The sequence below is a fragment of the Peromyscus eremicus genome, chromosome 12 (assembly GCF_949786415.1).
Source record: "Peromyscus eremicus chromosome 12, PerEre_H2_v1, whole genome shotgun sequence".
NCBI classification, from domain to species: domain Eukaryota; kingdom Metazoa; phylum Chordata; class Mammalia; order Rodentia; family Cricetidae; genus Peromyscus; species Peromyscus eremicus.
Genome location: NC_081428.1, coordinates 71607545 through 71623333, shown reverse-complemented (window position 1 = coordinate 71623333; position 15789 = coordinate 71607545).

The window sequence follows — 15789 nt, the reverse complement described above, 5'->3', positions numbered from 1 at the left end:
AGTACTGGATCTTGGACAGAGGGCTTTGGTATGGGTAGGCAAGCCCGCTGTACAAACTACACCCCAGACTAAAGATATAGATCCACAGGAGTCTGTTTAAAAGTATTAGGGAAATTTATTAAGGTAAATTGAGGAAATACACTCAGGAATACAGAACGGAGTAGAGAGCTGAAGTCGTCCTCTGATCTGACCAGGAACGAATCCACCTTACAGGCAGGAGCAGGAAAAAGGGGCATGTGACCCTTCTCCCTCTCCTTTTAAGAGGTCACGTAGAACAGCAAGAAACACCGCCTCCTTCCTGAGCTATAGCCCAAGGTCATGGGTGGAGCAAATACCACTACATTTCCCTTTTTGTCTAAATAAGAAGGTTCTAAACTTAATGCAAGCTGTATACAATAAGAGTGATTATCAAGTATTGTCCAGGAAAAACAAAGGGTAAACATAAACAAACAACCAAAAACAACCAACAAGAATAACATCAAACAGCCAGGCAGTGGTGGTGCACGCCTTTAATCCCAGCACTCAGGAGGCAGAGCCAGGCAGATCTCTGTGAGTTCGAGGCCAGCCTGGGCTATCAAGTGAGTTCCAGGAAAAGGCGCAAAGCTACACAAAGAAACCCTGTCTCGAAAACCAAAAAAAAAAAAAAAAAAGAAGAATAACATCAAACAAGAAAGACATGCTAAATGTCCAGAAATGTCCAGAACGTAGGTAAATGGTGAATTACCGAGATTACTCGAATAGCTGTCCTATCTTGAAGATTCTAACTCTAGTACTAATATGTTCTAGTTAGGATATGAGCAGATTGTAACTGTAACTATTCAGAAATGGTCTATCATACTACACTTCCAGCCAGAGTCTCAGACAGTCTTAACCATTACTCTATTGAGACCATACTATTTAAGCTTTCTTACAGGACCCCACCAAGATACCATCACCCCCCAGACAGCAGGAAGTAAAATTAAGAAAACAAAGTCCACAATCCCAAGAGGTGGGGTGGGTGGGGTTTGGTCATTCAATGGGTTATGGTTATTTGTCATTGTTTTGGGTGATTGGTTACAAGTTGTGTTGGTAATGGTCAGGAAAAAGGCTGAACAAAGGAGATTAGATTCAGGGTTCTTGTTTGAAAAAAAAAATGAAAAGGAAAAAAGGGGGATACAGATTTGATAGGATAAAAGGGTAGATTATTGAATCTACTCTGGAAAAAAATACAGAAATGTAGGATAAAGGGTAGATTATTTACTCTGAAAAGAAAAAAGGGAAGACACAGATATGATATAGGTAAAAAGGTAAATTATTGAATCTACTTTTAAAAAGCAACTACTAGTTTTAAATATTTTACATTGGATTGGATTTTTGTATATTGACACAAATTTGAGATTAATTTTTTAGAACATACTGTACATAATTTTTTTTTTGTTTTTTTGAGACAGGGTTTCTCTGTGTAGTTTTTGGTTCCTGTCCTGGATCTTGCTCTGTAGACCAGGCTGGCCTCGAACTCACAGAGATCTGCCTACCTCTCGAGTGCTGGCATTAAAGACGTGCGCAATGGCCGCCTGGCTGTATATACATTTTTAATCTTGTTCAAGGTATTGTATCTATACAACTCATTTAACAATGGAATGCAAATTTCTAGTCCTTGAAAGTTATTATTACGAACTATTTAGGATAATAAAGAAATGCCAAAAAAAGCAAAAACAAAAGAAAAAAGAAAAAAAGAAAGAAATGCAAGTTAGTAATTATAATCATATAATCAAATTTGTAGTCATGTTAGGTATGTTTTCAAGGTCAAACAGAGATTTATTTTAGATAGACAGGTCATCTTCAAACACTTCAGAGATCCTCAGAATATGGCATTTAAGATTTTTTAATAACATAGTTTTTGTTTTGTTTTGTTTTTTAATGACAATGAGACATGTCTGCTCCTGGCAGCATCAATATACTTCAGAGAAAATGATAGGCATTGAAGAAACTCCATATGGTGTTTATTTGCTTTGTGGCAAAAGTTAGCCACTAGACAAGAAAATGCCATTGCTGATAGCGTGCTGTCCAAATGGACAAGCAGGCCACAAAAGAAAAGGATGGCTGAACCTTACCAAGACACAGTAGGAAAGTCCTTTAGAAAATTCCTGCTTCACAGATGAGTCTATCAGATATGCTAGGCCTGTAGGCCGAAGATTGATGTCCCAACATTGCAGAGGAATCTTGGGTGACTGTCCAGGCAGCCAGCTGTTTCTGTCATTTCTCACATTTTTTGGAATTTGCTTGCTTGCACTTCCTACTTACTCAGTTAATAGTATTTCCTTCTCAGGTCTCTGAGGGAGTTGAAGACTAGCTAGTTATAGTTTTTTTTTTGTTAACAAATTCAGAAAAGAAACTCACTAAAGAAGTATAAGGTTTATAAGTTTGAGAGACATCAAAACACAGTTTGGTTTTTGGTTGATAATACAAGTTAGGATAGAAAGTGAATTAGGTATAACACTTTGGACTCACCAAAATAGAATAAATAATGAAGTATTTTCTCTGAATTTATCAAATGTTAATGGACTAGACATTATTGATGTAATTATTGCCTGTATATATTATATATAGTTATTGTACTTGTTGTACATAGTTTTCTTATATTAGTTATAATCTTTTTTATTTTAGACAAAAATGGGAAATGTAATGCTATTTTGTGTATGCCCTAACAAATAAAGCTTGCCTGAATACCAGAGGGCAAAGCCAGCCACTAGTTAGCCACAGAGGCCAGGCAATCGTGGCACACACCTTTGATCCCAGCACTTGGGATATCATGCCTTTGCTCCCAGTACTTGGGAGGCACACATGCCTTTAATCCCAGCACTAAGGAGGTTGAGACAGGAAGTGATATCGCTGGGTGGAGAAAAGGAATATAAGGCAGGAAGAGAGGGGCGCTCAGGCGCTTTCAGGCTGAGGATTCCTAGAGGTAAGAAGTCTTTCTAGTGGCTGGCTGTTCTGCTTCTCTGATCTTTCAGCTTTCACCCTGATATCTGACTCCGGGATTTTATTATTAAGACCAATTAGGATTCCTGCTACACCAGACCATGTTATTTTCTATCTTTTTAACCCAGACAGGGCATTCATCTTTGAAAAGCATTAAAACAGGTCATATTACAAAACACAGTTTGCAATATAATATACAAATTATGATACAATGCTAATTGCAAAGTGCGTATGTACTATATACAGTTAGGAAGACTTTTAAAAAGGTTTAAAACAAACCAGCAAGCATCCATCATCTTAGAAATGAATACAGTTAACATTTGAGCATATTTCCTCCTCTTTCACTGCTGCTTTACATAATGGAGATGCTTTTGAATGTATAACTTCACATTTTGCCTCACATTTTATCAGGCACATCTCCAGGATATTAAATATTCTTTATAAACTTCACTTTAAAGACTTACCTAATGTGTCTTGTACTGGTTTTATTTTTCTTAATTGTTCTCCAAGTGCGGAGGATTAGTCTTGCTACCCAGAACTGCTCTCTACCTCTTCTCTCTCACACATGTCCATGCCTGTTAGTGGAAATGTGGCTGGGGTAGATCTGGCCAGACCCTGCTGCCCATTTTAAATCAAGGTAAGATTGTGAATAGATTGTGAATGAATGCTGTCAGTCGAAGGGAGGGCTGCCCCAGACACTTTCAGTGTGGCCTTTGGGAGCAGATATAGCACCGGCTGTAATCTAGGAGACCCTCTTTTTCAAAGAAACATGCTTCCCAAATGATTTATTTATTGCTTATCTACTTATTTATAGTGTGTGTGTGTGTGTGTGTGAGAGAGAGAGAGAGAGAGAGAGAGAGAGAGAGAGAGAGAGAGAGAATGAATACCCACCAGTACAAATGTAGAGCCAACGGACAACTTTCAGGAGTCGATTGATTCTCTCCTTCCAGCTTTTTGTGGCATGTGTGGGCTTGGCATCCAGCGCCCCTTCCTGAGGAGCTATCTCACTGGTCCCCAAAAGCTTTTCAAATTGGCCAAATTAGTATTGTGTAGTTTCAAAATCAAATTACACCAGTGAAATGAAAACAATGTGTTGAATGAAAGTAGGGAAGAGCAGTTATGATTAAGTTGAATAACAAACTAGTAGGAATGCTATCTGTAAAGTTCTGTACAGGTTGGCATCCTTGGTAGAAGAGTTCCCCAGGGTAGTAGAAGGAGGAGTCAGCAAATAGAATTCTGAACCTAACTGGGCCATTTTGGGCAAGACGCTCAGCCCCTCTGAGCCTCCAATGCTCACTTATGAAATAAAAGTGACAATGCTAATATTTCTCACTTACTGAGTGGATTCAAACACCTTAATAGCACGATAACACCTAAATCTGCCTAAGGGATGGATGAGGCTCATTCTTAAGTCAGGTTCTAAACGCTGTCCCTGTCTCAGGACCCAGTTGACTGGAGCTTCTGAAATAGAGATTGAAGGGAGCCCTGGGCTGCATTTTCAGAAGCCATTGCAGGGATCCTAAGGCTCCCCCCTCAGCCATTGAATAAATGATTTCATTTACACACTGGCTTTCCTTAACAGACAGCTAGCATAGTCTTTGTCCCAAGTGGGGAGAAGGGCCAGAGATGGGCTAAGGGAACACTGAGACCTTCTATTCCTCCCTTAGAAGTTTGGAAACCCTGCCATCAAACCCAAGGCCTGATTCAGAAACAAGTGCATCCAATGAATTTATTACTGAAGATTCCGAACTTCTAAGAATTCCCTAGTAGGAAACAAACAAAGTTTATCAAAGACCTCCCTCATTGTCTGTGTCTAGGAATTGTTTCTTCTTCCTGACTTCTCCAGGTGTTGTGCGTGCTTATTCATGAGCAGGCACATAGGTTTCAGGTCACGTGACAGACACCCCAATGGGAACACAGCTACAAGATAGGGTTCAGCACACATGTCTGATAGCTGGACTTCTTTAAAATGAAATCAATATCTGGGGTGTGTGCGCGCATGTGTGTGTGTGTGTGTGTGTGTGTGTGTGTGTGTGTGTGTGTCTCGTGTGTGTCCGTTCTCAAATTCCAGCTATGTATGTAGAATGACGGGAAAGGAGAGCCCGTGGTGCCCAGGATCTCAACAGGCCTACAGCAGGCATTATTTACAGTTGGCCAACGGGATGCTTATCATCCAGTCTTCGTTTGCCCTGCTCTCTGAGAAGGAAAGAGGCACATTTTCCCTACCCCACTGTGGACTTTCTATTTTCACAGTCCTTTGAAGTGCTCTTGAGATCCAAGCGTTGGGCTGAAAGCAGCGCTGTGTATCTTTGCAACAGATTAGAACATATTCACATTTTATTTGCTCACAGAACAAATATTTCCTTTGGAATGAGGCCGAGGCAACAGAACAGGACCAGACAAGGCCAGCCATCCAGGATGGCCCCACGGCCCCCAAGGCCACATGGAGCTGCTCTCCCCCATTTCTTCATTCAGTCTTGTACATGCAAACAGGTCGATAAAATGAGCCATTTATTCACTTTGAAATATATATTGAGCTCTGACTCCATACAGAACACTGTGCAGGCCAGAAATGAGAAAGTAAGTAGCCACTCCCGAAGGGGCTTACGGTCAAGTAGGGAGATAAGCTCGTTTGGTATTAATAACTCTAATCAAGGTAGCAGAGTCTTCAAAACTAAGGAGAAAAGGGTGTTCTGAGGCTGGTAATGATTCTGTTTGTGTTTTGTGCACATGTATGAGGGAAAGTATGGGGTGTACTATGGGGTGAATTTGCCTGTGTGTGAGGAATACGTGCAAGTGGGAGGTTTGTGTGGTTGTGTGTCTGAAAACCTTAAGTCTTGACCGTGAGTGTGAATGTGGTAGTAGATGGTGTGTGCATATGCACTCATATCTGTAGTCATACAGTCAGAAACAAGGTAGGAAACCCTTACTGAAAGAGAAACTGGGGAAGGATAAACTGGCGTGTTTGTGCGGTAGGGTACGTGTGTGTGTGTGTGTGTGTGTGTGTGTGTGTGTGTGTGTGTCCATGTACTTGTGTATGTGTGTGCGCGAACAGTGATATGGTGGTGTGGGAACAAGGTTTGAAAACCTTCCTGTTGGTAACAGGGCGGTATAGGGCTGGCAGGGTGGAAGGAAGACACAGCAGACAGAGGAGCCGTAGCAGCTAGGGCGACAAAGGAAAACTGGTGGGAAGGTGCGAGGGAAGGGGTGAAGAGGGAAGGGATTTCCCATCCTGGCAGGGACTTCCTGATGAGGACAATGGCGGCCATCTACTCTCCTGTTTCCTCCCTCCCTCCCTCCCTCCCTCCCTCCCTCCCTCCCTCCCTCCCTCCCTCCCTCTTTCTTTCTTTCTTTCTTTCTTTCTTTCTTTCTTTCTTTCTTTCTTTCTTTCTTTCTTTCTTTCTTTCTTTTTCCAAGATAGGGTTTCTCTGTGTTAGCCCTAGCTGTCACACTATAGACCAGGCTGGCCTTGAACTCACAGAGATCTGCCTGCCTTTGCCTCCTAAGTGCTGGAATTGAAGGCAAGCGCCACCACTGCCTGGGTTACTTTCCTGTTTCTTAAGCTCATGTGCGGATCTTGGTTTAATAGGTCTGTTCCTTTGTCTCAGGATCAAAGGCCAGTGTTGAGTAGACTGGGGTCTGTCTCATGTAGGTGAATGTTTGAACATTTACTAGGCCCTTCTCGACCTAGGCTTCTATACCTGGCTTGGTTTTGAGAGCTTCCAGCCTCTATAGGTCTCAGGAAAGCAAAGGCAGATTCTATTAGATGTGGGGGCAGAGACACTAACAAGGCAGGATCTCAGTGGCAGAGGTTGGAAGCAGCTGCAGTATGCACCTCTCTAGGCATGCAAGGGGATCTTTGGATTATGCACGGTGCATGGCTGCTTGGCTCCACCTGTATGCTGTGGAATAGGAGGCAGCTAGCAAGAGTGGCTCCCTGTCTCCCATTTTGGTTGGCTTTATGTGACTAGATAGGTTCAAAGCTGTCTCATAATCAAACCTTGTTCAGATAAGAATTATTTGTTTCATTAGACACAGAGGAAACCAACATTTATAGAAGGTATGTTTGCAAGATGCTGAACTGATCATATCATCTTATGTCCATCTTTGTAGTCCTCTTTAGGAAACATATCATCTTCATTTTACAAATGCAGAGATTAAGTCAAAGAGAATGTAGCCAAACCACTCTAATAAACATAGCAGTGAATTCAGTCACTGCTCACTCACTGAAATATGAACCCGAGTCTGTTTGCCCTAAAGATCATGCCCTTTCCTTATGGCTGTGGGAAGTTCAGGAGGCCACCTGGGACAGGAAAGGGAGAATGGATTTTATCATCAGCCAGGCTGAGGTTCAGACCCAAGCTCTGTCCTGTGCTGGCTAAGGATGTCACTGGTTGGGCTTATTGCCTCCATGTCAAGCTGTATGCTGAGAACCTGAAGTGTAACGGGTTACCACATAGGCCGTGCCCTTCCACGGCCAGTGCGATGGATCCCACAGATCAGGAAGCAGTACAGTGCAGTGCAAAGTGCTGTGATGAGTAAGCCCCCAATGCCAAGGCATCCCCTTTAAGTGATCTCAGTGGGCCAGCACTGCAAGCGTCAGCTCATGCCAGGGTTTAAAGGCCTACTACAAAAACAATGCCATGTCTCCTTAATATTCTATATTGATTACCTATTGAAATGATAGGATTTTTTTTTTTTTTTTTTTTTTTTTTTTTTTTTTGGTTTTTCGAGACAGGGTTTCTCTGTGTAGCTTTACGCCTTTCCTGGGACTCACTTGGTAGTCCAGGCTGGCCTTGAACTCACAGAGATCCGCCTGGCTCTGCCTCCCAAGTGCTAGGATTAAAGGCGTGCGCCACCACCGCCCGGCTTGGTTATCAGACATTTTAAACGTATGCATTGACTCACATTATGCTTCCATAGGACAGTGCTGTTCCAGAGCAATGAAAACATGGTATGATGTTTCTGTAGGGCACTGATCAGAGAACATTGATCCTATGGCATCTACAGGAAAGCACACAAGAAATGTTTGATGTGCAGGAGTTTTGTTTGCCCAACACATCATTTAAATGGCTACTGTTGAGAAGCTTGAGGGACTTCTGGCTTTGATACTGTGGAGAAGGTATCATGTGACATGGCTGTAGAGCTCCATGTGTAGGCTCCTGAAGGGTCCTTATTCCCTGGGATCCATCTTGTATTGGGGGATTTTGTCCTCAGTGTAGTGGTGATGAGTCTGTGGTCCAGCGGGAGGTAGTTAGATCATTGTGGTTGCTGTCTATCACATTGGCAGGCATCTCTACAGAATAGTCTTCTCTTTCCTGTTTATAGTTTATACAATCTTGGGAAGGGGCTCTCAGAGCCTTGTCAGTTTTGTGAGTTTCCCTGGCCTCCTGAATTACATGAGCTTTTTGTATTTTGGTTGCTTCTGGCTTGCCTCTTCCCTCTAGGAAGGAATGCTTCAATGTAGAGAAAACCACTACGTTGTGTTGTCCAAGAAGACATTAAGGAACATCTGGGGCTGGTTGGTTTCTGAATAAGAGAGTTGCTGTAACAGAGGGTCCTTGATCCTGGAGTCTTTCTATGAAATCTGTGTCACGGTGTGATGTCCTCCAGAGATACTCCTCCCCTTGTGATGCCGTTGTCTGTGGTCTCCCACGAGAAGCTGGTGACACACTGTTGAGTGTCCAGAACTGTTTGACATCAAAGACAATGTCTTTTCTTTTCTTTTTGAGACAACGTTTCTCTGTGTAACAGCCCTGACTATTCTGGAACTCACTCTGTAGACCAGGCTGGCCTCAAACTCAAACTCCCTCCCAAGTGCTGGGATTCAAGGTGTGTGCCACTGCCATCCAGGGACAATGTGTTTTCTTTATAAGCAGTCAATCTCAAAAATTTTGTTAGAGCAATTATTGCAATTCATAAGAGGCTAAGAGATGTTATTACAGTAAGACCAAGGTGAATTAGTAAGGTCATGTGATTACTACAAAAAGCTAAAGCCATAATCCAAGTAAAGGATGCAACTCTGCGATTGTTCACATGTTTCTAGGGCACGGGGATGGTCTTCAGTTCTGAATCATTTCAAGTACTTTGACAAACTATTGCTGTCTCAGAAAAAGTTTAAAGAATAACAGATTGAGACTTATAATATATAAGGCTTGATTTAAGAATCTGGAGGATGTTCCATACAGAAGCAAAATACGTACATATGTACACACATGCATACGTAGTTAGCTGTAGTGAGTACTGCTTCCCAAACATCATAAGGGGAAGAAGACATAGTCTGTGTTCCAATGATGAGAGCTCCTGGGGTGTTTTGGATGCAACTGGATCCTATCTAAGGCTCAGAGAGCTGCCTTTATGGGATTCTCTGAGAAGGGAGTGAGCTGTCCACCAGTGGGTACCTCCCAGGGGAGGCAGCCACCTATGGGTGTTTAAGGAAGGCTCCCTCTGGGCGAGAGGTTGGATTGAATGTTCTCTGCGACGACGCCTTCACTTCTGAGGCCACGAAGGGTTCCCTCTGATCTTTCTGATCTGCTTCTCTCACGGTTACTTTGCTGGCTTTTTGTTCCTTCTACAAATGGCTGTAGGGTTTTAGATCCAGAACTATTTCTGTAATAATTGATAGTTTGACTTAATGGCAAGTGGGAGGGAGGGGCATCTGAAAACAAAGGCTGTTTTGTCGCTCGGAAGGGCGCTCAGTAACCTGTTCAGAGGAGGAGGGACAGGAACGTGGTTGTCTGTGTTAGACCTATAAACGCTCCAGCAAGTGGACAGGCACCATTTGTTTTGGGCTCTAGTTTAAAATGCAAGCACACCAGCTCCCAAGGCTTCCTTCTTCAACGGGCTGTTGTTTTCCTTGTTTGCACAGGTTTAGGGTAGCTGCACAGATTCAAGCCAATTCCCACTTTTTTTTTTTTTTTTTAAATTTTCGAGACAGGGTTTCTCTGTGTGGCTTTGGAGCCTGTCCAGGATCTCACTCTGTAGACCAGGCTGGCCTCGAACTCACAGAGATCCGCCTGCCTCTGCCTCCCGAGTGCTGGGATTAAAAACGTGTGCCACCACCCCCCGGCTTTTTTTTTTTTTTTTTTTTTTAAGAGCAACTTTTCAGATTCCTAATTGAAATGATTTACTGAGTTGGTTAGGTGAAACTCTGTTCAGGAGTGGTTTTTCTAGGCTCTTGAGTTCAGAAGGCCATTTTCTGCAGGAAACTACTCTTCATGCCTACTTAGTGTTGCCGCTGGAGAAGACGTAGCTGAGTCTCTGTGGGAGTGGGCTGCCTAGTTATTTCTAGTGTTCTGTTTCTGCCCCTGAGTAGTAATTACGTATCTGTCTTACAGTGAGCCACCCCAGACATCCCAACCATCATTTCAGAAACCCCCACCTAGGCTGTGAGGCACAAAATAGAAATGGGCAGATCCAGGAGGAAGAAGACAGGAATGGGTGTCACAGAATACTATCTTAGTCAGCTTCCTGAGCGCAATATCCTGGCCCTGTCTTAGAATGACAGAGGGACATAGGATCGACTGAGGATTCGGGGCGTGACTTCTTGGCTGGTCAGTTGTGGCACCAAGAGTTTGGAGAGACATCTGCAGTGGTTCTGCAGATCTCCAGGCCTGACAGGGAGGTGGGTGGCAGCTATGGGTCCCATGGCCACCCCCCCCCCCCCCACACACACATCAAGTTGTTGTTCCACTGTAGGACAGTCCCTAAGTCTACACTTCCTGTGTAGCCCTATGCAGGTATGAACTTGAACCTTTGGCTCACGGCGGCCTCAGCCTAGAGAAGGGTGTAGATTTGTTCCCAGGTCTGAATTCTGGGGACCGGGACCGGGCAGCTCTGAAGTGAAGCCAACAGCTTTATCTCTTGTCTTCCATCTCAGACGTGCTTCCTGACCAGCTCTTCTCTACCCCAGCATGCCTATCTGGGTGGAGCAGTTCTGATGCCCTGATGGCCTCCCATCTGCCAAGTGGCCCTGCCTTCCAGGATGGGACAATGCAGTAGGTCTCCCGACTTCCAGGAGCATGGGAGTCTATCTGCAGCTGCAGCTTGTAAAATATCAGATTTCAGAGTTGAGCTCTTGGAGAGCATAATTAAGGAAGTCCACGTGGGGCCCAGGGATCTGGAGTCCAGGCGTTCTGGACATAAATGGTTCATGGGCCATGCTTGGAAAAATACTAGTTGCAAGAAAAGAACATGAATTGGGAGAATGAGAGAGAGAGAGAGAGAGAGAGAGAGAGAGAGAGAGAGAGAGAGAGAACTGGGTAACTCACCGTGTTACTTGTTGACTAGTCACCATTTTCTGAGCCCTTCTGCTTAATACTCTATAAAATGCTTACCACTTCACAGAAGTTTTCCGAGTCAAGTCAATAATATATATAACATGCTTGGCTGGGCGTAGAGAATAGGGCTTTTGGATTTCCCTTCCTCTCTTTCAACACCAGGCAACTGGGAAAAGAGAATTTCCAGCCCAGCATATATCAGAAGTACCTCCTTGGCAGTAGGCAACTTCGAAAAGGTCCCAGAAGATTCTAATGGAGAACAGACACCCCCAGTGCTACATGGCTGGTCAGACCGCCCAACTTCTCCAGTAATGACATATAAAGAAACTCCTGGAAAGTTGGGGTTCAGCCACCTGCTGCCATTTCTATTTGCAATGAACTGCAAAGTCAGGCTATACACAGAAGCAGTGCATTATAGAACAAGTCCCCAGCATTCTACCCTCTCTCCTGCAGGGAAGGAGGAAGGACTGGCATTGCCAAGACAAGGCAGATGCAAGTGTGCAGAGACCCAGCCTTCCATCAGAACCTGCGAGAACTGCCAAGAGCACTTGTACAAGATCCAGTGAGCGCACGTGTTTTCAAGACCGTCAGCAGCTCCTAGGCTTCAGGGCCTGGGTGAGGCTGGAGGAGGGAGCTTAGAAGAGATGTTTTCTTCCAAAGAGGGGCGATCTCAGGGGAAGATATGTGCCTAAATTAAGAATGATGGAAGCAATTTCCATTTGTAGGCTAGTCATCAAAGACCTACATTCCTCACAGCGGGCGTCGCTATCAGTGAAGGGAAAGGGGATGTCTGGTCTTGGGAAACCTGCAGTGGGGGAGGGGCCGTAGTGATGTTTAAATGAACCAAAGGTATGCTTTTGTGCATTTGGAGTATGGACTGGAAATGTTTCCTTGTGATGTGTGAGCAGCTACAGGGTGCCCAGTTAGGTCCAGCGTGCACAGGCTGGGAAGCTGTCCCTTATCTCCAATTGTTATTACTAACTAGGTTAAGCTCAAATGGGAAACTCATTGCACTAAATGGCTGTGGCAGGCTGGATCTTTTGGATCCTGCTCTCTCTCACTCAGTTCACCTGTTTGCTTTTGGTGTCACTCAGATCAGTAGACACGTAGACCTTTGCAAGCAAACTATTTAAATGTCCTACCCACCCTATATGGCACCTGTGGTCGGTCCCTGCCCCACCCCCAGCTGAGTCCAAAGCAAGTGGGAAGATGGGTGCTTTTCTTCCATTTTAATCACTGAAAGACAATCTCTTACCCTGTAGACTTGAGGCAACGCTTTTCAGTCAGACTTCCCAGACGTTCTCTCAGGGGCTGACACACTTCCAGGTGAGTTGTGTCTCAGTAGAGGGGGAGGAGCTTTCTGTATATCTCAGCAGCCTGCCCTCTCCTCAAATCTGGTTTCGTATTCTTCACGAGGTGGGGCAATGGCTGTGTTTTTACATGAATATATAAATCTTCAAACATGGATGTCCTTTTCTTTTTACCCCTTCAAAATAATAATATTCCCAGCCTCCCTATAACTAATTCTTTAAACATTTTTTGTTTGTTTGTTTCAAAAATAAGAATGCAATTTTCTTTGAGACAGATATCCAGTTCTTCTCAGGGTTTTGCTTTATTCTCTTGGTATCATTGGTGCATTTAACACCCCCAATTTAACGTCCTCTGAGAATGCTGTTTGCTTTCCTCTTTCGAGCTTGACCAAAAAATGTTTTGAATACAGTCAGGACCTTTGGCTTCAGTCAAAACTTCCTCCTTGTGGGAGATAACAGTGATGTCCTCATTCATTTTTATCTGGAGAGTAACTGGATTTATTCATCTGAGAAACAATGGAGCTCATTTGTATGTACAATGTCTCGAATCTTCCGCTGGCAGTGTGAATGATGTCTGCAATCTGTAGTTCTTAAGAAAGACTCCCTGATGATATGTGCTTAAGTTTTCGGCTTTAAGATGTTGAATCTATGACTTCAAGGGATTTCAGGCCCTGCACACGGCTCTGGCAGAGTATTAACATTATTAAGCCTAGGCCATAGGTCCATGCTTGCTTGCACACTACACTCATGGCCACGGTATATGTGAACATTTTCATAGAACATGAAATGATTCCCTGATGTTTTAATTCCAAGAAATGTGGTTAACTTTTGAGGTCTTTAGGAGGCAGAGTAAGGCAGGTGGGGGTGACTTGCCTAAGCCCCTCCCCCTTCTCTTTCTTTTTCTTTTTTTTTTTCTTTTTTTTTTTTTTTTGGTGTGTGTGTGTGTGTGTGTGTGTGTGTGTGTGTGTGTGTGTGTTTGAGAAAGGGTTTCTCTGGCTGTCCTGGAACTCACTCTGTAGACCAGGCTGACCTCGAACTCAGAGATCCACCTGCCTCTGCCTCCCAAATGCTGGGATTAAAGGCGTGCGCCACCATTGCCTGGTTTTTGCCTAAGCCTCTTACATCTACCATCCTCATTACCTTGTACCAGGTGCCAAAAGGGTGTGCTGACAGCACACCCCGTGTGGCAGGTCCGTGACACTCTGTCATCTCCTTGGGTACCTCCTGAATTGAGGTCTAGTGCTCCATCCCTCTGCCTCAGGGATGTCGAGGAGAGAGGATATATTCACCAGCAAAACTGTTTTACTTTGTTTTCTTGAGACAAAACCTCACCACCCAACCCAGGGTGGTCTTGAACTTACATTCCTCCTGCTCAGCCTGCTGAGACAGGTGTGTGTGTGCCATGAAGTCCAACTGCTACTTTTCCTTTCCTCAAGATTGTGCAGTTTTGGGTGGTGGTGGTGGTGGTGGTGGTGGTGGTGGTGGTGGTGGTGGTGGTCGTCGTCGTCGTCGTCGTCGTCGTCGTCGTCGTCATCGTCGTCGCACACGCCTTTAATCCCAGCACTCGGGAGGCAGAGCCAAGTGGATCTCTGTGAGTTTGAGGCCAGCCTGGGCTACCAAGTGAGTTCCAGGAAAAGGCACAAAGCTACACAGAGAAACCCTGTCTCGAAAAACCAAAAAAAAAAAAAAGATTGTGCAGTTTTATGACTTTCAATTGCTACCTCTGTCTGTCTATGTATCTATGATCTATCTATCTACCTATGTATGTATGTATTATCTATCATCTATCTATCTATCTATCTATCTATCTATCTATCTATCTATGTCTATCATTATCTATCTATCAATCATCTGTATTATTTTCTTTCAAAAGAGAAAGAAAAAAACAAGTTCAATACTTATTTGAAAGTGCTACTGTGTAACTGTACAACAGAAAACACAGACTTTCTGAACTTTTCATGATTGCTCCTTCTATGGTGGTGTAAAATCCCTTTCTCTTCTGCTATCAAAGGTAAAAAGAACTTCCATTTTAATTATTCCTCGCTTTGTAATTCTTCCTAAGATTTCATTTTAAAAATAATTTTGTGTTGTGGAAAGGAAAATATTCAGTTTTATCTACCATTCTTGAGGCAATATTCATCTATATTATGATTTGCCCGATAGATATTTAAAATGACATTTTGATTCTCCATCCTTTCAATTATCGAACTCCAGTACCTAGCCTCATTTCTCCCATCTTAGTGACTGCGCTCTCTATGTATCTTTTAAAACGACCTTTAGTATGGTGTGAGGACTCTGATCCGGTTGAATTCTGCACCATTCTTGGCTGTTTTTTCCCCCTGGATTAGAGTCTTAGGACAGAGACCAGCTGGTGCCTTGCAGTAAGGACCCGAGAGGGTAGAGGAGAGGATAAGGTACATGTCAGCTTTCTGCTGCCCAGAGTCTGCCCTGTGCCTACACATGGTCTACAGAAGAGGGAGGAGGGGATCGTGTGTTCATTTTGGAAAGCAAGGACACCACACACACACACACACACACACACACACACACACACACACAGCTGGTTTGGGGGTAGAAAGTCACTGTCACTATGTCTGAAGCTCTGAGGATCTCTCAGCGGCACTATCAGTGGGAAAATGGCTTTGAAGGCAGCTTCTGAGACATCTGAAGCCTGGATTTACTACTGAGATTTGCTGTTTCTTAGTTTCCTCATTGTCAAGAGATAGCCTGACTTTGTAAGGTCCTTGTTAAGCTCAAAAGGAATAGACTTTGGACTAAATGATAAAAGGTGATTGTTATTTAATAACAATTCCATTAATTCCTGGATACTTCTGTGAGCTGGCCCTCTTTCCCTCCCTGCCTCCCTCCCTCTCCCCCTCCCTCGCTCGCTTCAGGACTTCTAAGTCCTTTCCTTCAGTTTCGGAGACATTGTTCTGTTCACTTCCCTTGCCCAGGTCGATTGTCCTAACAGTCTAGTTCTGTCTCTCCATCTCACGAATCTGTGTTTCATTGCACTGGTCTCTCCCTGTGTTGTGAGTCTACCTCAGGGCTGCCTTTTGTCCTTTGACACTTCTGACTCGTTCTCTAAGAAGTAGATTGCAAGTATTTATGCCCTCTGCACAAGCTGAATTTCATATTTTCTGAATCATGAAGCTGCCCTCCATGTGACCCAGAAAGCCCTTTGATGATCCATATTTAGCTGTACCCATCACTCAACAGATGTCTGGGTAAAGGCCCCA